This window comes from Dermacentor andersoni, chromosome 9 (genome assembly GCF_023375885.2).
Source record: "Dermacentor andersoni chromosome 9, qqDerAnde1_hic_scaffold, whole genome shotgun sequence".
NCBI lineage: Eukaryota > Metazoa > Arthropoda > Arachnida > Ixodida > Ixodidae > Dermacentor > Dermacentor andersoni.
The window spans coordinates 32,935,925-32,960,335 of NC_092822.1; the positions used below are offsets into that span (position 1 = coordinate 32,935,925).

The 24,411-nt window shown below is 45.0% G+C and overlaps 1 long non-coding RNA gene across 7 annotated transcripts in view; it reads left to right on the top strand.

The window, feature by feature from the left end:
- The window catches only part of LOC129383818 (uncharacterized), a 514,476-nt gene that overhangs the window by 175,545 nt on the left and 314,520 nt on the right, over window positions 1-24,411 (top strand). For 6 of the 7 annotated variants that reach the window (XR_011890289.1, XR_011890292.1, XR_011890293.1 and 3 more), the window contains exon 4: window positions 22,834-22,950. This is a non-coding gene — a long non-coding RNA (uncharacterized lncRNA). Of the gene's footprint in view, window positions 1-13,334; window positions 13,541-22,043; window positions 22,131-22,833; window positions 22,951-24,411 lie in introns of all 7 variants that reach the window. The other variant, XR_011890290.1, reaches the window with a different exon arrangement.

A 24,411-nucleotide genomic window follows, 5' to 3' on the forward strand; every position in this document is an offset into this window, starting at 1 on the left:
TTAGGCTATATGGCATTTTTAATGCGTAAGCATTCTTTGGCGAGTACTTCAGCTCCTTCACGGGAAAAGTATAATGCCTTGTGTCTGCAGAAAAACGCGTAATTCGCTAACTTAAGGGATTTAATCTTTATAATACTGTAAACGTAGATGATTGAAAGCTTTATAAACGAGAAGAAACAATATAAACCCCCCAAAATAAGAAGAGGAGGAGGAGGAAGTAGGAAAGGACGCAAAGACGAGTTTAGCCAGCTATCAGACCGGCTGGCTACCCTGTGCTGGGGAGAGTGGGTAAGGGGAGTAAATGATAATAGAAAAGAGATGTTACGAGAAAAAGAAAGGAAAGAAGAGCAGAAAGAAAAAGGAACGGAGAATAAAGTACTGCTTAAACTCTGTCTCAAAGACCAGTTTTCCGGAAGAAGCGCAACAACGCTTTCAGAGCCGTCTGCACTGAAGACTGTCTCGGCCAGTGTCCCAGCACACCTTCCTCAGACAAAGGGCGATTGTCAAGGCTATATAACACCATTGAGAGTTCTTTCCTGAGCGCACTGAAGCGGGGACACTCACAGAGAAGGTGGGGAATTGTTTCCTCGCAGCTACATTTATCGTATGTAAGGCTATTGGCCAATAAAAAGAGAATTCCCATAGAGATACATAGGGCTCCTTAGAAAATGCATGGGGAGCTTATAGTAGCGGTTGGCCAGCTTAAATTTTTGGATAAGCCAAGTTGAAATTTGGGGTTGGACCGACTACAAATTTGGCGTTAGGCCAACTGAAATTTGTGGGTGGGCCAACTGGAAGTTTGGGGCCAGGCCAACTTGAAGTTTGTGGCCAGGACAACTTGAAGTTTGGGGCCAGGACAACTTGAAGTTTGGGGCCAGGACAACTTGAAGTTCGGGGCCAGGACAACTTGAAGTTCGGGGCCAGGCCAACTTGAAGTTCGGGGCCAGGCCAACTTAAATTTGGGAGTGGGCCAACTTAAATTTGGTGGTATGCGCACTCATATTTAGACAACTCCAGCGTAGTTTCTGCATCATCTTTAAGTTCTTGAATTTGCTTTTGCGGTTGCTGCGAGACACTTCGGTACCTGTTATTGGTGTGTCCCGCTTTCAATGCGCAGCGCATGTCGTCAGCGAGGGTCTATCATTCGCTTGGCGAGCGATGTACGACGCTCGAGGATTGTTTGTACCCAGTGGTCGTGCGTCTCGACGCGATCAGGCTCATCGCGCTCTACTTGCTTTTCTAGAATTAACTAACTTGGGTTCACACTTGTGGCTGAGGCATTATTTCTTCTATTTAACAGTATGCAGTAGTGTGACCTGCAGTGACCGGCCCAACTGTGAGTGACCTGTACTCTGTATTCTACTTTATTCTTTGACACTTGTCTTCCTTCTCTTTCCTCCCTTCCCTCCCATCTTCGAGTTCTATGTTTCTGTCACCTCCTTTCAGAAGACTAGCAGGCGTTGTGCCTCTACCGGTGGCAGTTGCCAGCCTGCTCCTCGCTTTCCTTTTCCTGCCGAATGTATATATGTTTTCAAAACAAATAATAATAATAATTTGTTTGGAATTGGGCTGCTAGGCACGCATGAGTGGGTGACGATTATTATTTGGTTTTCTCACTGGCACAGGCAATGTGCAGGGGTTGTTCACATGATCGCGCTTGTTTACTCGCTCTGAAATTGTGCAACCGGCCTACTCGGTTTGGAGACCACAGCGCAAAGAGTACTTTCACAATGAGAAGACAAATGCATGGAAGGACGATGCACTCGCCACTAATTCACTATAAGAAGGTACGCTGAATATAGTACCTGCGGTGCATAGGCGCGCACAGGCAAGGAAAGAAAAAAATGCCATACACAGAAGTATATCCCAAAAGAGATACTAGATCAGACGCACAACGTAAAGCGTGTTATTATCATGTGACAGAAACGATATCTGGAGTACAGAACTCGTCTCGAAGCTCTTTTTACATCAGTATGCCCCAATCGTACGGCTTTAAGAAGAAACCAACCTCTTCATAAACGTTACCTTCGGCATTGTAGATGCTGTTATTACCATTATTTTTCCAAATTTTCTACACCACCAGGACGCGCAACTGGTCCAAAATCATGCGCCTCCATCCTCTTGCCTGTCCGCAAGAGCCAAGGAGAAAGAGCGTGCCGTGTGCAACGCGCGCTGCCGGTGCGCAAGGCGAATCGAGGATGAATATATACACATATATATATATATATATATATATATATATATATATAAGAAAGGAAAACTCGCAGACAACTTTCTGTGGCAATGAAGGGAAAGCTACGTAGGCGATGAACGACAAGCGAGAGCGCTTCTAAACAGAGTCCGGCGTTTTAATCCACGATGGTTTCGGCTGGGGAAGGGAAAACATGAACAACTTATTAGTAACAGTTAAATAAGACAGAACACACCTCCAAGTGTAAAAGTTTACTTATATTGCGGCTTTTCCCTTCCGCGTCTGGGCAAGCGCGAAACCGTTGCACGTGGAAGCTGCGTCGATTCAGCGTCTGTTCCGAGCGACCAAAAGCGTTGTCAACGCGTGTCGTACTACTTGGCGTCGTAAGACACGTGCAGCGGCAGCGCGCCCGTAGCTTTACCTTCATAGCCATAGAAAGTGGTCGGCGAGTGTAGGTTAGTGGAAACTGGAGGAACCAGCCGTTTAGAAAGTGCTGCCGCGGCCGCTGTACTGCTTGTACTATCGCGACGCCAATCGGCAACTTTTCGTATTAGGCCCTGACCGCGGTGTTGTGCTTGCGGGAAGTTGCGAGGCCGGGAAAATTGCGAAGATACAGTGACGCAAGTGGCTTCCGAGATGTTGGGCGCCACGGATGGATTCGCCACTTTCTACGAGATGGCAGCACAGTGGTCAGGGAATGCACAACGGCAGAAGTTTTGGGGGCACAGTATCCGAGAGAGAGAGAGAGAGAGAGAAAAGCGGAAAAATTATGTTATCAGTAAACCTGCCGTATTAACGCAAAGTGCAATGCATCATTCTCCGTTGGCACTGCTTACCAAAATTCTAGTGGGTGTGATGATGCCACGAGGGAATTGATAATGTCGCGAAATCAGCCTTCCGAAAACTTGTGCTGTCGCCTCTACGCTGGCTTCACGTTGTCGATTATGTAAATGCGCTCAAAGACGCGGAAGATAGGCGAAGACGAGGCACACATAGGGGAACTTTCAACTTGTTTTAGTGCAAAGACATGGTATGTCCCAAAAGTTAGACAACCTGGCGTGATCAAGCGGTGGTGCCAAATATCATCGTCATCAGTGAAGTCATCAGCGTGTTGTATGACGTCAGTAGTAATACGCAAGATAGTAAATGGTATAATAACGTTGACTGTAGTAATTATGGGTAATTAATATGAATTAAAGTGAATTAGAGTGAAGTGAATTCAAGTCAGGACAAAATAGTGATTTTAGGTGAAGCAAAGCGAATTAAGGTGGAGTGAATGTAAGGGAATTAAAGTGGATTAATGTTGGTACAAATAAGAGCAACATGAATTTACGTCGATTAAAGTGGATTAAGGTTGGTACAAATGAGAACACGAAGGATTAAGGGGGACTGAAATGCATTACGGTGGATTAACGTCGGTACAAATTATAGCAAGTTGGACTAAGGTGAATTAAGGTTGGTGCAGGTTATAGGAAGGTGGATTAAGGAGGGATTAAGGTAGAGTTGTGAAAGACACGTTACAATGTATGACGTGACGTATCATGTACGTAACCAATTAAAGAAGTCATAACGCTTTCGCATTCAAATCTGGTAACGATGCTGAAGCGGCTGACGATTTCTGAGAAATCCGGTCGTCACTTAAACGCGTTTACACACGTGACACTTGACGTGCACGCTGCACTCATTAGACGTCGAAAAACCGAAGTTCCCTTTCGGACAACCTCAGGGACGCTGCACTGACATATTTTCCTATTGCATCACATATCGACTTCGCCTCGCTTATTTAATAAGCCTCGCCCATTGATTACGACGCAGGCTATAACGGTGCAGCTATTTGGAGTGTAGATTTGGAGTGCAGGTTTGGAGTGTATTTCGCTAGAATAGCAGCTTGGGGGCTTGTTGGCTTTCCATCCTGGTGTTACGGCGCTGGTGTTGTCGTCTTCCCATCTCGTGTCCCGTCTACGTTTCGCGCTGTTAACACAAAGACGCGGAGTGCAGATTTGAGTGCAGGTGCACGATTTGCGGTGCGCAGTGAGACGCGCCCGTTGTCCTCGTTTTTCGGCATTATTGCAGCGCTCCCTTAAGCGGTCATTTAGGCAACGACTGATCCCTCCAATATATAACCTTCCGCAGGAGAGCGCCATTCTATAAACCACGTCCGTTTGACACTCAACGAATTTTACATTATGGTTCACAGTGCAACTGGGCGGCTTTGTGGAATATGGTTCCCTTAACTTGCACACCCTGGACAGCTTCAAGCGAGCGGAAAAGACTACGTTAAGATTGGATCTTCGCGGTACTTTCTTAAGATTGTGTGACAGATGATGAATGTACGGGATCAGCACTACCTTTTCTTTCTTGTTTGTTCCATCGCTTCTCTGCTGGCAGAAAGTTTGCTTTCCTATTGCTTTAACTTGCGCGTCAGCTACTGAAGCTATCGCGTTGTCAGGGTAGCCAGACTCCTTCAGGCAACTTACTTGCTCCGATAAACACTGCTGTACGACGTGAGGAGAACCATTTTTTAGTACATTTTTTATAGAACACGTTAGTAACGCTTAGAATGAGCAGACCCTTAAGGCAGTGTCGGCTTGCTTGATGTTGGCTGGTAACCACAGCATCGGTCATTACGAAACGCGAAACATAAATCTGAAAACTTAGTGGATCCATTAGGTTTTTGGATTTACGAATGTTTATATGTCTTATTTATGCCTTGGCGTAATACTTCGACTAGCTAATTGTGATTTGAACTTACTTTCTTTTTACGGGGCAGTCAAGAAGGAAAGCCGGGCTCTAAGCTGAGTGAATAAGTCGCACGGCTTGTCGTAATACATGTTATGGATCGCTTATACTTCCTACTGGTAAATCTGCGTCGATTTATGGCGAACATCATGCGTGTGACGATAAAAATATATTTCCCACGTGCACCACGTCCGAATACCGGGATGGTCGCGCGGCACGCATACAAGCGAGCTCCTTGCTTTCGTGGAACTTCTTGGCGTCCATGGCGTCCATGGCGTCCGTTCTAGCGCACCTTGACAATAGACCGTTGTCAGTTGCAACCATTTTCACATATCGCCGACAGAAGACATCGCAGCTGAAGGCGACGAAGGGACTACTTGGGTTTATGAAGGAGACGGACTTGGACAAGCGGCTGTGACAGGGATGTCGCGTACCGCGCAAGAGTGACAGACTGTAACCGGCGATGTGTGTGCCGTGTTATGTGCTCTCTATCTCTTCTCCCCATCTTTCATCCCCCCCATCCCGCTCGCATGTGTAGGGTAGCAAACCGGTTAGGCTAAACTGGTTAACCTCCCTGCCTTTCCTTCTCCACTTTTTCCTTCCTTCCTTTCCTTCTTGGCCAGAGATAACAAATGGCAACCGTAATCGTCACTCAGATTTTCACTCCGAGTACTCTACATTTCGCACGACCACACCGTACGAAATCAGACTCTTTCGGTTTCAAAACGAACGCTGAGGGTGTAAAGTTTCGGTTTTAGTCTACCGTAGCGGCCGAATGGAAGTCGCGTAAAGGGCCGGAGAATACACGAGCGACATATACTCCGTTCGCAGCAACGATGTTCACGTCGCGGCTTGCTCAGATCGAGTGCGCAAATTTTAACGAACCGCTTTTTTGACATCAAAACATCGGTCGCCGTTTTCGATTTTGTGGAACAGCCCTAATAATCGGCCTTGTGCAAACTATTGGTCGGCGACACTGATAGGAAAGCCACAGAACAATATTTTTTTTCCGTTTATTCCTTTCATAAATGTCAGTTTTTTTTTCTTTCTTCTCGCCATGTTATGTCGAATAGCGGCAAACATGAAATGACCAAAAAAGTAAATTTGCGTTTATCCTGTGGTACTCTGCTATGCCAGCTGAATGTCACCAAAAATTTAAAGAACAACCGATGGCATTACGCGAACGGCGTTTACTGTACGTTGTTTTGACAGTCGGTATTTCTTGTTCATTGTGCACGAATACGTCTAATTAGCTAACTTTGTAAGCTTGCCTAATTGACGAGATGTCAATGAATAAGTTGTGGAGGATGTTGAAACGTGAGAGATAACTGGATATAAATCAACCTTGGATTTTCATTATCCAATATCTTTATCCAATAAAAGAGGTAATTAATTTTAGCTAATTTGGGCTGCTACGTACGAGGTCGCGTGATTGAATGTCGAATGTGTACTTAGATGTAGGTGCACGTTGAGCAACCCCTGGCGCTCCAAATTATTCCGGAGACCTCACTACGGCGTGCCCCATAATGAAATCGTGGTTTCGGCCCGTCAAGCACCACAATTTAATTTTTTAACGTTTCTGAGATGGGGTATTTTTTGTTTTAATTAGTAGTTAGAAGTGTGGGAAACAGTAAGTTGAGAAACAGAGCCAACGTTTCTCAACTATCTATGGGTATTGGTCCAACAGGAGTTTTGCAAAGTTTTCTGCCCACCAAAAATAGTCCTTTTTTACCCTTTCGTCGTCGTTTGTTTGTTTTGCCTGTGGCCAGAAATAGTTGAGCTTTTTTTTTTAATAACTGAACTTCACTTCAAAAGAATTTGAAAAAGCACAAACATTTGTTATCGAACCGAATTGCAGTGCTATGCAAGAGCCCTTATATGATATGCTTTAGATGTCACATAGAGCATACTTTACAGCAATAAGTGATGAAGAACTATGCAGTATATTTCCCTAATATTAAGATGTAACATTGGGATTTGAAAATTTTCGATTTCAAACACTCATTTGAAACATTTGAAAGACTACATTTGATGCTTTAAAGGCCCAAAAACTTCGCCAAAATGTACTTTCAGGGAGATTTCGATGTGATTTCAGTAGAAAAGCCGTTGAACATTGGCAGTTAGGGACACTGCTGTGCTTCATGAACACTGACACTAATAATTATAGAGAGCAAATTCGTGCGTTTGAAAGCACGATGAGCATCCTTCGTAGCCCCTCAGAGTATCTTCACTGGAGCAGCATCGAACTCTGTAACAAAATAAGCATCACAGGTTGCAATGAGGCTGCCATATTGCTTCGACCACATTGTGTAGAAGGCGCTTTGCAAGCGGGCGAGTGGATTTGGCTCACTGTGTTCCGTACACTTGCAGGATGTGGCACATTTTTTTTTGGGAGGGGGGGGGGGGGGGTCCGAAATGCAATCTTCGCACAATGTGCTCTCTCGCCATGTTTGAACCAAGTCGCGGTGATATTTTTCTAGAGAAAGGTCGCCTAGTTTTCCTAGTCATTACAGCTCTATCTCATAATTTCGATTTGCGGATTTGGCTCAGCCTAAAAAAAAAAAAAAAAAAAAAAAAAAAACCGAGCCGACTCAGTTTTTCGACATTGACATTCCACAGAACGATCACCTGCTTTATATCCCCGTTAAACAGAGATATAAACGAAATGCAGTCTTTACAATCTTTGCAACTCTGTTCAGTTTGACTTATGATCTGCTTTTAGTGTCAGTCCAGTTGAACGCTTTATATTTCCTTCGGTTCTGTTATGGCGCTGTGCGCGCTTGTTGAGACTTTAGTATCTTAACGTTAGTGTCGATAGCTTAACGTACGTGACATCTTGTGCCACCATCGATGCTGAAGAACTTCGCTAAGGACGGTCGATATTTTGAAGCGTTAAAGAAAGCGCATTTTGCACACGTTTCCCGAACCTTGTGCACGATATCCCTGGTTGTTCTTGCGGAACCTATTTGACAAAATTACTATGCCACGCTGGCACGTGGCAACATAATAGTGGGCACAGTTGAATAACTATAATAAAAAAAGTTTAAACTAATGGTCTTCTACACAGACACGTGAAGTCTAGAAATTATCGTGGGTCGCGCACTGTGGGTCGGTAAGATATACAAAAACCCGGACAAGGGTTGATTGTTTCTGCCTCTACAACCCTCGAAAAGCGGCATGTTATCGAATCAGTACGCACTGTATGGTTGCGACGCGATATCAATTCATCGGCTGACTGTCTGGTCGTGAAAACTTTCAAACACACGGCTGTTTATCTGAAGTCACTGCCGGGTTTTTAGTGCGGTCGCAGTAGGGCGTTATTTTTTCTTGGAGCCGCAGCTCTGGCAGCTGTAACGGTGCGTACATTAACATGCGTGAACAAAAAACTGTCCCGGTCAAGGACGGCACGTACGAGTTGGACTCAGAAGTGTACGGAACGTGAGGACTATATGAGAGCAAATCGCTGACTGAACACCCTGCGGCACGAAGTAGTTGTTACCAATCGGTTCAGTGATCGTCCATATGTGAAACGTAAGATCAATAGTTACGACGAAGCATGCGTCCCAGTGGCTCCTTACGTTTACGAAGGACGATTATTTAACGCCGTTTTCATTTATATCTTTTTTTATATAAACGAACCACATAGGCTATACGCGTGGGAAGGATTCTGTTGCAAGGCTAATGGTGTCTTTGCACGGACAAAACATTAATTCGCTCAGTGCTTCATTACGGTGTTTTAAGCCTGTCCGTGAGCTATTAACGCTTACGGAATATCTGCAGCGTGGTTAGGGAGCATGAATAAGGTAGCTTGCATGCCGGGCTCCCTATAAGTGCAGGGCTCTGCCAGCGCCATATATATAGCACGCAATTAAAGCTAAAATTGCAGCGTCTATGGTTTACATAAATACTTACGCAAAGGCATTGGCAGTGCCAAATGTAAACGTGTATTTATTTTTATTTCGTTGAGCAGCCCGTATATTTTTTGCGAAAGGCCGTTCGTTTTTGTTCGTTTGGTCTTCTTCTCGCTTTACCTCAAGGGCGATAGCAAAGCTGAGTGTATGATTCCACATTAAACGTGCGTGAAGGTTGGCATCGTCGCTGATGTCGACGGTTGTTTATTTACCTTACTTCAGCTGCCTTGACCTCAAGCTGTGTTCGATCTCACAAGCGCCTTACAGTAGAGAGTACAGATTTGGAGAAGACCACCTCTTGTGAGAAGTAAAAATAACTAACCCGCAATAATGTCGGTTCCGTGTGACTCAGAAGTGTGGGTGTGGGAGCTATAGGCCTAGTGGAAGCGGAATGCCAAGTTCTCCGGGCATGCAGCATGTGAAAAACAAAATGCCCGAACAAAAGCGTAAAATGAGCATTTTGCTTTGAAGCTTCACGCCTTGTGTATTTTTGACTTTTGCGAACCTACGGCACGAACAACACGTTGGCCACCAGTGACTGGTATTTACCGAAAGTTCGCACAGCGTTTCGTCGACAGAAACATTAATTTGCCTTGTCAACGAAATCTAACGCATATACACTAAAAAAAGTGTTTTTCGTTTCTCCTTGCTGTTCGTATTATATCAAGCTTTATTTTTACTTTTGTTCTCTAGGCATAGTTTAGGAAACCTTGCAATACGTTTGCATTTACTTGCTTTTTTCTGTGGTTGTTATTACCTACTTCAATCATTATATTTATTTATTCCACCCATTAGATTCCTTTCTTTTGTTTTTTGCACAAATTACGTGCACTAATTCTGGTTGTATTTCATTGTTGTCGACAATTGTGTAATATTTGCATTGTTATCAGAGTATATAAACTCCTCTTTTGGTTCCCGAAGAATGCGATCCTTAAGGTTGGTTTCGTGCAAAATCTGCAGACTCCCTAAGGAGGATTTGCATACGCTTTTTCTCCCCTCCTCTAGACATCCATGTGATGCTCAATATACTTTCTTTCATTTGATGGTGGTCATATATTGAAAATGATTCGGAAAGAGCGGACAGTCTCAAAACGAGTGCAGGGACTGCCTCATGACATGACCCTTCGATTCTGTACGTCTGTGTGCCCACCGCTTATTTTTCGAAAAAACAAACAAAGCACAGACTTGCCTTTTTTTTTGCTTAGTCATTGTTCACAAGTTTATCATTACGGACACGCATTGCTCGTGACGAATGCCAGAGATATCTGATCGCGTGCGCGTTGAATGGAAATTGCCGACAAATGACTACAACTCTAATAACGAGCAGGTTTCGTGAGTGGGAACTCTGATTTAAAGGGACACTAAAGGTTAATATTAAGTCAACGTGGACTGTTGAAATACCATCCAGGAAACCTCGAAACGCTTGTTTCATGTGAAGAAGAGACTTATTTTAAGAGAAAATGCGTTCTGAAGTGTCCGCGTACCTCTAGCGCAGTTCAAATCGCCCGCCCTCCGATGATGATGATGATGATAGCAACTTTATTGTACCGCCGGATATGGAGGCCCCTACTCCCCGTCCCCGGCACACAGGCCTTGGGGACGGGGGCCGCAATCTCCGCGATTAGAAGCAAGCAAAGAGGTCTTGACTCTTCGCGGCTTCTTCCGCCAGGCGGATGGCGTGTTGCTGTGGAGTAGGGTCGAGGAGTGGTGACGTCATGGTCTCGTAGTGACGTTGCGCCGTCGGTGAGTAAAACGGCGCCCGCAAACGGCGCTACGGCTTTTCTGCGCATAACGCAAACGCGCAGCCAGAAACAGAGCCAAGACAGAGCCGACAGCAACGCGAGACGAAACAGACAAAGCGGGCGACGATAAGCTGGTTCTTTATTTTATGACGCCAACTTTGACGCTCGTTGCAATGGACGACCCTGACAACGACACATTGGCTCGCGCTGCTGGACTCGACTTCAGCCATGTAAGTACTGATGAATGTGACCTACTGCTGAGGGCTCGCGCTGCCGGCGTGGTTGCGTACGACTACGACGGCAACTGTATGTCATGGCCGTACATATTCGCGCATTTGTAGCTTTTCCTTCGTGAAAACCAAATGCCGCACTCACCGCCCCGTCTTCGACCTGCAGTTGTTCTTGCGCTTTGGAGAATGCAGGGAAGACCGACGGAACAGCGCTACGGGAAAGCATTGCTTTGAAAGGTACTCCACACGACTTCAGTAAGTCGGCGTTGAACTCGTAATCCTCTAGGCGACAGTGCAGCGAGCACACTATGCGATTTTCGGCTCTTTGCCAACGCGCCGTAGCAGAGGTACGGCACTTAACCCCTTCGAACGGAGAGGTTCACTCGTTGGCACACAGCGATAAGTAACGTTGGATTCGCCGCTGCAACTGCCCTTGGCCAAATTCCGCGGACCGTTCGCGCATCCCACGACATCACATGGGCGTGGCATTCTCGCTGCTTGTTCCAAATGCAAGTTTCGCGAGCCATCAGAACCAGCGCAGCACGGCGCGATAACGAAATAACTGAAACTCGAAAGCGCGCGCGGCGCAGAGTCGAGCGTGCAGAGTCGAGCGAAAACGAAACCTTTCGACCACCCATACTACTGAAGGGTAACGTCAAAATGTTGTTTTTTCTTAGAATCGAACAGAAGTAGACAAGTAGCATTTTCTTCCGTCTTATAACCTAATTAAAATGATCTTTTTAATACGAGTAGTTGAGTACTAGTGACATAAATTGTGATGAGGAGTGCCTTCGTCATCGGGATAGTACCGGAATGGCGTTGGGGGGGCTCAAATCGTGTCATGCATTTACCTCAATTTCTCGGTTACTTAAGCTCTGTTCGCGATTATATTGACGCCTTAGACGTTCTAGACCATTGCTTCATCACTCTAACTTGACTTCATAGTAACCTTTAGTGTCCCTTTAAGCGCAGTCGTGCTTTCTACTCAGGTGCTGCTCAGTGACACAGAGACAGCGCAAAAGAAACTATAAGAAGTATGGCGTGAGTAAGACTCTGGATTTCACTTTCTATATCATACCTTTTCCGGCTGTTTCGTTACGTTGGTGGTGTTCTCGTTTGGCCCCTATGTCATACTCCACCCATTTCGCCGAGCGCGAACAAGAGAGATTGTTTTCCGCGAGAAAAAAAAAGTTCTTTCTCACTTCTCTATTGGAGGCGCCACTGTCACGACTTCCGCATTCTGCCGAGATTGCAATCCACCTTCCGGTTCTAGATTTGTGTAGCGCGACAGAAAAGTTTTTGTCGGTCTTCCTAAATCGCAAAGTAAATAAAGAAGTGGATGCTACGAATATGGAAACTACCGCGATGAGGCACTTCGGAAAAGTGGGCTTTCTCTCCTGGATGGCATCTGTTGCCCCCTTTTGCGGTCACGGATAGCGGATGTATGCGGCGCTTTCTCGCCCCACGAACCTTGTGGGACAAAACGACTTCACTCGTGCACGTTCGCAGTGTTTGCGTGCCGCGGAAAATTTTTTGACGACGAATCGCGGTGAGGTTGAAGGTGCATTACGTCATAAGCACGCGACGCCCCACGCAGTTTCTTTTATCAGTTACATGTCTCGTCTCGGTCGCATCACACATCGATGCAGATTGAACGTGCTGCGTTCTTTTATAAGTATAGGCGTTCAATTGCAGGAGCACGAAAACGGCATTCGGACAACCAAAAGAAAGTAAAATAAGAGTCCTGCCAGCTGACGTAGAAGCTATGAAGAAGAGAAAAGAAAGACAACTTCAGTGGGCAGTGAGTTGCGGCGTTCTCCACCACGTTTGGTTCGTTTCACCAAAGAAATGTGGCTCGAAAATGCTAGAGAAAAGTGGTTTTTACTGGGAGCCGTTACCAACGCACACCCAAGGTCACATTTCGCAAGCACTCACCTACAGGCTGCGTCGTTGTCTTTCGTTTTCATCATTGTAAGGTCACCCTATGATTTCGACAGCCGAGCCATGCCTCCGGCTCTAAAAATTTTGGCAACCTGGCGTCGTGGGAAAAGATAAGCGTCATGCCATGAGACATTTAGCAACATGGCGTTATAGTAAAACTAAAGCATTCTGCCTTGAGCATTAAGCTGAATCAGAGAAATAATCTATTTACTTTTCGTTTACCAACAACGTTGTATTATCTTTTTTTGATGATGAGAGATATCCGTCTACTTAATGACAGATATTGATGAGAGATAGCTGCCTGATAAATTTTTGAGCAGATACTTTTCTCTTTCGGTAATTCATTTTTCGTTTGTCTTAACGCGTTATTATATTTTCTCTGAACGCGCAATTCTCTTTTACCTGTTCAATATTTTCCTTGTTTATTTGTATAATCTATAACGACTTCTCTGTTTGCTTTATTTTACCATATATTTATTGGCATGTGGAAGACCGAACTTTCAGTTTTCAGTTTAGTAGGTCTGCCTGTATAATGTGCACATGTATTTTAATGTCAATACACGTGAATTTAATTGAACAGAGTCCAAATCGGATCAACGAGGACTTATTGCAGCCTTCACAAAACCGGGCCTGCGGAATCATGTGAGCCGTGGCCCAGCGGGGGGAAATTTTGACTTGGCCCATGATGTGGATGCACTATTAACGACCGCCTGCTCGAAGAAGACCACTCGACACCGCTGTCTAAGATCCACGGCAATCAGTGCAACCCAGATGGAATTACTTCCGGTAAGCGCTTCGCTTAGGACACAAGTAAGAAGACTGCGCAGGTTCTGTCCCGTGGGATGGCGCCGGACAAGGAAGCGTCCTTAAGCCACAAACAACTGTGGAAAAAGAAAGCAACTCTGTGTCAGGTCATGCGCGAATTTCCGTTCCACTTTTTTTTTTTCTTTCTCTTTATAATCGTTGGTGCTCAGCTTTCCCGATCACGTACTTTCTCCATCGATCTATTTCATGATGATGTCGTTGTCGTTGCGGCTGTTGCTGCTGTTGTTGTTTCGACTTCAGTACGGTTTTGTCTACTTCTCACAGTGTCCTTTATTGGCGTCTCGCTGATGCCTCTCTTTTTTTTCCCCCAGGGGGCAACATTTCGCTAAGCCTGGCTACAAGTTAAGGTTTTACTTTTTCTTCACCAGGTGATTCGGCAGCGCTTTGTTTCTATGACCTTGTCGTTTGTGGGTAGCAGCAATTTCAGAAAGCTACCGTTGTTGTACATTTTTAATGCGTCGTGACTGAGCTCATTCGAAACAGGGCCACCCGGACCAGCGAGAACTGTCTCTAGGATGGCCGCTAAGTCTGGGGTCATGTTCGACCTAGTTGCCATGATCACCTGAGCTGCTTATGAGGCTGAACTGCGCTTTGCTTTCCTGTAACCAGCAAACTTTTCGTGATTATTTAGACGAAGTTACGTTCTCAGGCTACGATCAGTTTGTCTTTCTGTAGAGACCACTACGGCAATGACCTTCCTACGTGCTTGCACTCCACTTAAGGCTATTCATTAGTATTGAGGTGGCTAGTCCGGTGTTAAGATAAAACAGCTTCTTAACTCCGTGAAATAAATGGGGGTGGGGGTGGGGAAGAGTGTTGCGAAGTGGCAATTCCGGAGTGGGAATGCTTCTGGAATCACTCCACATTTTTGAACAGTCGGAACGGCATGGGATTCAATGGGAACACGAGATCTCGCAGTAGAGCTGGAATGAAGTGCCCATAGTCCTGGAGCACTAAATGCTGATCTTAAGACACTTGAAAAAACCGGTGAGTTGCTCAACTAGACTAACTATACTTTAATAAACGTTTCCCCACTTTGGTATAGGTGGTGTCCAAATCGAGCGCCAAGCGACCGCTTCTTTGGAGTGACAGACCACATATCTCGAAGGAGGTGCTTTTGTGAATTGGATGTGCTGGAAACATTTTGCACAGCTGTAAATGCATAATAGCTGTCATGCCTTGTACATATCGTATCAAGAGGAATCTGTGGCTCGGGGCCAGCTGAAATTGTTGTTCGAATATATGTGAAACGCATAAAGCCTTTCGCTAGGCAGAAGGTGGACCAAATCGAAGGAAATTTGTAGAATTTGAGAAGAATCTAAATTCTAAATACTAGAAGAAGCATAATCTTGATTTAGGGCCTTAGTATTATGAAAAAATGGCGCTACATTTTCAAATATGAGGGAAAAAGATAAGAAGAAAGGAGTTTAAGAATCTGTTACTCTGCACCCATTACCAATTCTGCAGTTTTGTGAACCACATTTGTTAGAATATCTAAACTGAGCATATGCAATATATTAGTGCTTAGCTTGTGTACCAGTGTTAGAATATCAACGCAATCGAAATTGTTGTCATGGATGCCAAGCAAAAGTATTTCTCCATTTCCCTATTCAGATAGGAGCTCCTTAGGTAAAGCTTGCTCTTCAATGAGCACCACATAGTGGGAAAACTTCTCCCGTCACCCAATCTCACTTTTGATATGTGTTCCCAATTCATGTGTCCACAATAATTCACAGCAGGACTTTCTCAATCGCTCCAAATCACATTGTAACACTTTCCCGCAAGCTGCAAAATCAGACATCAAATGGCGGCGTACCGATTCAATCAGTCTCAGCATCGGGTGGCACCAATGTTAACGCCGACACGAAAGCGAGGAATGAAGAAAGCTAACGCTCTAAAAAAGAAAGCGTCAACAAAATGTCGACGATAGATAAAACAAGGTCAACGTACACTGCGGTTAAAATAACTCGTCGATTAAATTTTTTAATATAGTTCTATCCCGTATGTCTGTCATTTTTATATTCATTCTTCACTCTTTTTGTATCTTATTCGTACAGTATTTCATGGGCAATGAATTACCTGGGCCTTGCCTTATTTAGCATCGACACTAGGTTGACGCGTTCTTCTTCTGATCAAGAGGCCAAGTGATCTGATCTCGCTGATAGTTCAACCTATAGTGCAACGTGTTTAACTTTTCGACTATCTTGGTGGTAATTACACCGGCGTCATTAAGTTTATGTACTCTGAAACTAATTTTCGCTTCTTGTCTCGTTGAGACCTACATTCATCTTTTGCGACTCGCTACGAAGCCCTGGAGGCGCGAAAGGTCTGTTCTTCTTCTAAAAGTGGTTACGAGATGCCCAGATCCCAGATACGCCAAACCCGTGTGAAGTCAGCAAAGAAAACCTTGTCGTTAGCAAATTTCAGAAGCGGTGTTCTGTGCTCCGTGAAAACGGAGAATTCGAAAAGCGACGCAGATTCAGACCACAAAAGCGCAGCAGAGACATACGGTATGTAGTATTTTTGTAAATGTGCTCACAAAAAAACTCCACTGTTTATGCCAGTTGACCGCTCCACTAAGAAAATATTCATGTGATAGGCCCCCTCATAAATAGTCCACACAACCGGGCTTTGGGAAGCAGTGCAATTTAGAAATTTAGTATGCAGCTTTTATGTCTTAAAATGCATTTATATTTACCGACAGGACACCTTTTACGTCAATATTTTTACAAAGCTTTCTTACCAGTGCATTTATCATTAATCGATTGATTTGTTATTAGACTAATGGATAGGGCGAAGGTGAACAGAGCAGTATGGTGGTGACGGGCATGATTCACTATATTTAACAAGGAGAGTTTGGGTAATAACGTTGATGGCACTGTGGTACAGTCAAACCACGGCGCCGAATTTGCGCTTTCTTGACAGACGTCATTCACCGTCCAGTGGGAGCCCGGAATAACAAAGAGCCCGTGCATTGTGCACGCACACTGAGAAACAAGTGAGAAAGAAATTCGTGCCTGTACACTAGACGTGCAAAATTTACATACGCCTTTTTACTCACTGTGATGCAAATCCAAAAGTTTCGTTTCTGCCTTCTTCTTTCAGATTTCTTTTTTTTTGTCACCGTGTGGCACTACGAAGTGCTTCAACTTTGATGGGTAGGGAAGACGCGCCTGCTTTCATATTCAAATCACAATGCATCGAGGCATTTTCTTTAGGGCGCCCCAACGTGAGGGCACCCCAACAAGAGCTGTTTCGACAAGCTCTCAATCAACAAAGGCGTTCAGAAACGTTTTCTCTCTACATCAATGTTAAATACTTGTTTCGACCGCGTATTATTACAATCATGACCATTATGTCCCGACAATCGAAAATAATAACTACTGTAGAAATTCAACTAAGTATATCGACGATCATAAGGCCGACTTTCTAAAAGGCGTACGTCACGCAAGCTTGTGGGCTGATTACTTCTTTTTTTGGGCCGAAGCCTTACTTGCCGAAAGTGGCGACGCTGAATAACATCTATAAATTGATGCCTGCAAGGATCTATGGAATGTGTCCGGAAGTATTGAATAAGCACCCTTTCCCGCTGATATCGACCTTGCAAATCTGAACTCAACTATAGGCTATCTGTGCCTTTGCAGTCGACGCTGAAGCTACAAATGAAATCTAAGCTTCCTGACAGCCTTCACTAGCAGGTAGTGCCATTGCGAAGTTGAAGTTCAATACCTGCATGCGCCACCAGAGTGGGGTACGTTTTTCTTGTTTTCTTGTGGGAATGACTGAGACAAGCGCAAGCGAGCACTCCATCGCTTGCGTCAGGAGATATTATAAATACATTTGTCATGTACAGGTTGAAGACAGAAAAACTGGAAAAAGTATGTAATGAACCATATTTCTTAAATTTTGTAATTGCTGTACCGCCCATGAAAGGTTTTAACGGACTCCATTAACCAGAAGCAAGACCGATAATTAGAATTCTTGACATTCGTTCAGGGCGAAATATAAAGCTGTTAAAGCGTGCTGTTTTCTTATTATCTTCTAGCGGAAGCATAATAAACTACAGGTCGGCTTGTTCTGTAGTCGATAAGACCAGCGTGGTTCTTTACAAGTTCATGCGCCATTGTGAAATTTTATACTTTTAATCTAGTAACAGATATTTAAGTATCCCTCGAGGAATTCCAATGCACTTGATGCAAAGCGCACTGAAATGTTAAGCACTTAAATATCAGTGCTGCCCGACAGGAGAAGCATTGATTGCGATAGCAAATAGTTAGCTATACGAAGTAAGGTTAGTCGTTTTATCAGCTGCATAAACTGCATAAACTGCTATAGACATTCGCTGACTAACTAAAATGAACAATTACGTTGTCACGCGCGCACAGGCAAACACGAACACATCTCACTCGATGACCGGAGACACTCGCTGTGCGAATGCTGTAGTGAGGAAGAGCGGCAGCAGCGGCGAGCGCGTTCCCCTTCGCACTGCCTCCCCGCTTCAGCGCGAGCTATAGGCGCGCGAGAACGCAGCGTACACGAAGACATTAGCTATCTCAAATTGGCCATATCTATTGCTTTCGAACCCTGTGCAGATGGCCTCAAGACAGAACGTGTGGCCGAGCTCAGCCACCACTGCCGGAGTAGAAGAAGAGATGCACACTAGCGTAAAGAGACAAAGCATTTCTTCATAGTGTCGTAGGGTCGACGTGCACAGAAAAAAAATTTCCAGAAGGTCCCCTTAGCCGACTGTGAGTGGGCATTGACGCTCCCTGTGGTACGGTCTCTCGGGGCGTCGGCAATAGGACACTGGAATAGGAGCGTATTTGATGCCATACTTAATTTTGTATAAGTGAAACAAGGAGACCGCCACGTTAGTCTCACTGTTTCAGTTCCCTCAATGCGAACACAAAAATATTAACTTTAAATTTTAATATGTTACAGCCTGAAAATTGATATTAACGACTGGCAATCATTTAATATCATTTCTAAATTACAAAATTCTATTTAAGAATTCTTCCCTTCCTGCCTACTGCCACCCCATTGATGGCCGATCCCCTGTAGTGGGTCGAGCCATATCCATAGGCACCAAACCAAACAAAAACGTCAGCTAGCGTCGACGCCAAAGAAGACAATTGAGGTCCACGTACATGGTGGTTTGAAATAAATTGATTAAACGTTTATAATGCGGTTGCCGATACGATCGGCGCATTTTAGTGAGGCGGGTCTCACGAAGTTCGACCTTCTTCTTGACGTGGCTGTCCCGGGCTTTCGCCACAGAGACTTAACGTGCGTCGGCATTCTCACAGCCTGTCGAATACGCGCAGCCTCGGAACGCTTGCGTTCCCGCTTTTCAGCGTCGCTTTGTTGTTTGTGAACAACTGCAAAGTAGTCATCTGCTGGATAAGAAATTCTCAAGGTACAGTTCTTCCCGCCATGTTGTAACATCTTTTTGAAGAGTAAACGGCAGGTTGGCCAGCCGCCTAGGCGGATGCCATTCAGCAGGCGAAGCGCAGTTGAACCTGCAGGTTGCAGATTCAACTGAAATCGACAGTTAAAAGAGAAACGCTGCATTAATATTAGAGAAAATGTTTTAACTGAGCGTGGCAATTAAACCGCCATGTATAGCATACCTGCTAGGAGCAGGGATGCTGAGTAGGATAGCCGCGTGAAGGGCCAAAGTGCCTGGGTGATGCAGTTAAAATAGAAATTCTACAGGCAGTATTGTTCTGGTGATAGTTTGACGTGAACGACACTTGTACAGAATTTGAAGGCGTTTATTCGAAACGCACACGGCTCGAGTCCGCGATGTCAGCTGCACGAAGTGTTCGAAGCGAGGTACGCCTTGTGTTCGGCGTGCTTGCGAGCAGCGGCGGCTTTCAACAGCCAAGATCTCCTTCTGCGGTAAACCGCCGCTAAGCCTAACGTGGTGGTTGCGCTGACGCAGGCGATGACAGCAATCATCGTGGCCGTGGGCGGCGCCATGGTGGTCTTCTGGGTTGACGCGCGTTCTGCACAGAAAGGAAGAATCATTGACATATGGTGGTGGACATACGGTGGCGGTAATAGGCCACGTTGGACAAACAGCACACGAGAAACTCGATTGTAAGTCATCACTAGCGAAAACCCTATGTCCAGTGGTGGTGTAGTTATCGATTATTAACTGCGGCAGTCTGGCTGCAAAGAGCCCGCTATACAAATAGCCAAACTTTTTTATACCTTTGCACTTAAGACGGACTTGCTCATTGCGTGCTCAGAAAAATTATGTTTGAAGAACTTGTGAATATCAGGCCGCTATACCTTAGCAGGTCGTCTTTCTTTCAATAAGCATTGCGAAAATGAAGCGGTGAAATATGCGCAATACAAAAGAAAAGTGTTGCACAGCGCGGAAGAAACACATGACACGACACCACAAAGATAATTTACCAAAAAGTTTTTGTTGTATGCGAAAATTAGTGGACGGTCTTTCTCGCGACTTCTTTTGTACTTTTTTGTTACGTGTGCATATGATTTAATACGTGTGGTCTGCACACATTTGCGTTATTCATCATGTACGGTTTTTTTTTTCGTCCTTCATATTTTTGAGGTATCATTATGACAACGCTTTACCAAATACACTAGCGTTCAACTCTCCCCTCAGAAACGAGCGCTACTGTGGCCGTTCGCCGTTGTTCCTCACATTTCGGCATGAATACATTATACCAGTTATGGACCGTAAAACGCGAGTTGCTAAATCATATTTCCAATCTCATTTGCCCATGTCCTTTCTTTTTTTTTACACGTCACTATTTTCTCTCCCTAAATCGAAGTACGGAACTGTGCGTTCCCCGATAGTCAGAGCGGGCGCTGGTTTCTTCTCCTACGTGGTGAAAGCGTTCGCTTCCGGTTCCGGCCGCACCACGACCAGGTAGTCCGTGACCGGCTTGAGACCCGTCAGAGCCAGCGGGTGCCGCGGAGCCCTGGTTGGGGCGCAGAATCCTCGCACCGGCCGGTTTCCCGCCGTCGCCTCGAACAGCTCGACGCGGAGTCGGGACTCTGGCGCGGAAGATGCGCGATTGTCGCCACTCCTGGCACGACGACGTCGGCACGAAGCACACGTGATCGAGAACGAGGAGTCCGTGGCAGTTACCCACCACGCAGTCAAGGCTGGGCGCTCGCTCGCCTGCAACATGGGCAGATCGGAGATTAGAATTGTTAGTCGGGGCGAGTCAATTGCGTTTGTTCCATCTTTGAATAATGCTTGAAACTGGGATAGTTCTTAAGAGAGCGCTGGTTTGGGCTTGGTTGGTTAGAATTCATGGCCCATGCTATTTGCGCCCCACTTCGAACGAAGATTGTGGGACGACAGACACAAGCGCAAACTTTCAACATAATCTCCTGTCCCCCAGTACTTGCTCCGAGTTGTGTGCAAATGACCTTGATCATGGAACAGTTCACTGCACAACTCGATAAGTGCACTTTATACCGCACACAAATCTGAATGTCGCGGAATGCGGGAGGTATAAGCTGCAAGAGTTCAGTGTGCACAGCATCTGTGCGTCAGCGTGGCGTCCATCCACCGTCTTCACCCGTACGGACCGCACCGTAGTGAAGTGGTATTCCTGCTGTGTTGGAGGGGAGTGCCTTAATGAGGTACGTCATTGGTGTTCTATAAAAAAGATTTCTTTTAAATTGAGAATTCTTACGCTTGAACTGGAACGGGTGTCTACAAGGTTCTCGCTGCTTGCCCACGCTATTTCCCGCCCAGCAGAGAAGCGTAGCGTTAAACAGGGGCGCGTCGACCAGCACTTCGAGCCGGTTCGAGTCCTGCACTTCCGGTGGCAGGTCTTCGAAGTCCGAACCCTCGGCTCCGGTGGCGCCCTCTCTCCGCGTCACTTGACGCCTCCGCCCCGCGTAGTTCATGGCTTATCCAAAAGAAGTGCAACGTCACAGGTCACGTTCAGTGGCTCTTTCGGCCTCGCCAACAGGACCTTGTCCCGCCCAACGCCACACCGCGGGGCGTCTGCAACAATGCGTGACAAAAAATCGGTAGAGAAAGTTTGTACGATAACAAACTCGGAAGCGCCTTGCTAACTGATGCCCGACCTGCCTGCCTGAGGACAAAAAAGCATTTTGTTTTTAAGACGGGCGTTTAATTTTTTTTCTTTAGTGTTCTATACGTTAGCTCCTTCAGTCTCGAATCATGATCGATTGTCGATGAATGTGTAAAGTTTCATGCCGACTCGCTGGAGAATCCATTGCAAGCACGTCAGGGTAGTATAATGTGTCATTCTGCAACTTATAGTGAGTCATTTTTGCGGCATCATTAAATATTTTTAGAAAATATAGTCATTCATGCCGCGTTTCTTCATAGCAAGGAATAAATTTCCATCTCAAAGCGTATGCGCGGGTTATTTATCAACTGTAAACATTGCGAAAGAGAGAAAAAAAAAAAAACTCTTTTGCCAATGCTCACAGATCGTTGCAGCTCGAACGTCCCCGCTGAACATGGTATGGCCTTCAGCAAGGTCTGTAGCGGTACATTGCACTCAGAAGTGAAACGGAGCCACTTAAGGTAGGCAGGGCGTTCAACATTCCCTATGCATAATGCCCGTCATCCTTTCCTTGCCACGAATGCAAAGAGATGGCAAAAACTAGAGACGCATACAGAGGTGTGTACGCCGTGAGATGTAAAGCGTTAAGACACGGATTTACTTCTCAAAGGGTGCAAACATAATGACATGCCAAAACGACAATGAGCTTGTGGGGCAGCGTGTAGCGGTTGATCGCAACTTCACGAGAGCACAGTTCACGAATGAAAGTTAAGGAGGCGGGAAAGCGAGCGCAGTGTGATTGTTTGGAAAAGTCTCCGAGAAAAGCTGGGTTGATTCTGATCGAGTCTGATCAGAATCGAATTCCTGGCTCGCGATTCGCTCCTTCCCGCAACTTGCAGAAATCGGGTGCAGTCAGCGTTAAAAGTCCCCGTGTAACATTGACATTACTTGTGTGTGGGACAGGGCGAAACGGAGCATTCGAGACATATTCAACCAACACTTCACCTAGAGCAACACATTTATAACATGACAGATCAAGTTAGGGATAAAAAAAAAGCGCGGAACTTAACTTGACATTGGCGTGTAAAATCACAATGCAGCTACTCATTTCGTGCAGTGTCACTCGAGATAGACGTTCCATCAATGAGTAATTCAAGCGTGACGTTCACAGGATGGCAGGAAGTGTACCTGCAGGTTACGTAACTACACGTGCCTATTTCGCAGGTGGGCCGCACCACGTCCCCCTCAGCGTAGGGGCCGGCCGTGCCCTGGATTGTCACGCCCCTGGCGCCCTTGATGGCCGGAGGGCATGCCTGCGCTGTTGAAAATACAAGCCACAAAGTAAGTCGGTCAACCTCAAAGAAAATGTTAGATATATGTTGCTCATGCTGTTAACCCGTCCCAATACGTGTATAAAGCTATGATCTCGCAAGACACTTGTGACGTCTTGGCCTTAGCGTGTTCACAGAACGTGTTTAAACGCCAGACACTTATACTGATAATGACGACGATGACTCTAGGCGCATATATTTGATGAAGACGTTGATGATGATGACTTCGTGTACCATGGCGTATGACCATAAGGGGAATTGACCAGAACTTGACTGGCGCCGGCAAAATGCATTAGTTAAAAGAGTTTTAAAGTTGCATAAACGAAACGAAGAAAATGGATCACTACGGCGTGTGACTCAACTATTAGGCAGGTATGACATAATTCTTGTATTTGAGAAGAGCCGGTTGCTGGAGCTTGGATTCATATTTGCAGGGCAGAAGTCAAGAAAGACTGGGACACGAAAAAAGGAACGGTATATGTGGAAAGCGCGCTGATTATAAACTGAGTTGTTACACTTTTACAAATACGCGTGCATGCGGGAACATTGGAGACATCGTAGATGTGACGAAAACTTGCCTTAAATTAGGTCTGCATCGCAATAAAACAAAAAGAAACAAGCCTAAAATTAAATCAAGCGAAATAAAACAGGAAGAAACAAATAAGTGAACGATGACTTCAGTGAATATTTAGTCACCAGTGCTTAAATCACATTTGAACCGCGTGTGAGAATGTGTTTGAGAACACTCGACTGAATCTCCCCAAAAAGATAACAGTATGGGGAAATTCAAATACAAGTCAAGCTGACTCCATTGTTGCTTCTCAATATCTACAACAATAACAGCAGTGCCTACGACAAGGCTAAACAAAATTTTCGGCTCCAAATAAAATTTATGATGTAATCTATAATAACTTAATACTTCGATAGAGAAAAAGATGTTTTTCAAAATATGCCTACAGTTTAAAAATCAGTCTGTTAGGGTTTTCTCATCTAATTTAACTGTGGAAAAGAAAAAAAATCATGACATCTGACCTGGAGACAAGTTCACATAAAACAACTTTTATAAATACCGGGCAAATCAATTTTTAGAGTGCAATGAAAGTATAATGAAGTGAATAATAAAAAAGAAAAAAAAATCTAACCAAGCAGGCCAAGCAGTATCGTAGATTTCCAGAGTTGGGTCAAGCTTCCTTTTTTTTTTCAGAATTAGTTCTTTTTTCTGATTTGTATATGTTCCCCACTGTCGTAATACAGGGTAAACGGCACGACGTCGTACCAAGAGCTCGGGCATGGGATAATTATTTGCAAGACATCTTAGTCAAACGAGTTTCTGATTGGTTTCCGGCATACTACCTCCTTCGACGTATACATAATTGCGCAGCTGGCTAATATTGTTCTTATGTTAAGTGGATATTTCTTCTTTATTCCGCGTTCAATAAAAAAAATATCACAATTACTATAATTGATCCTT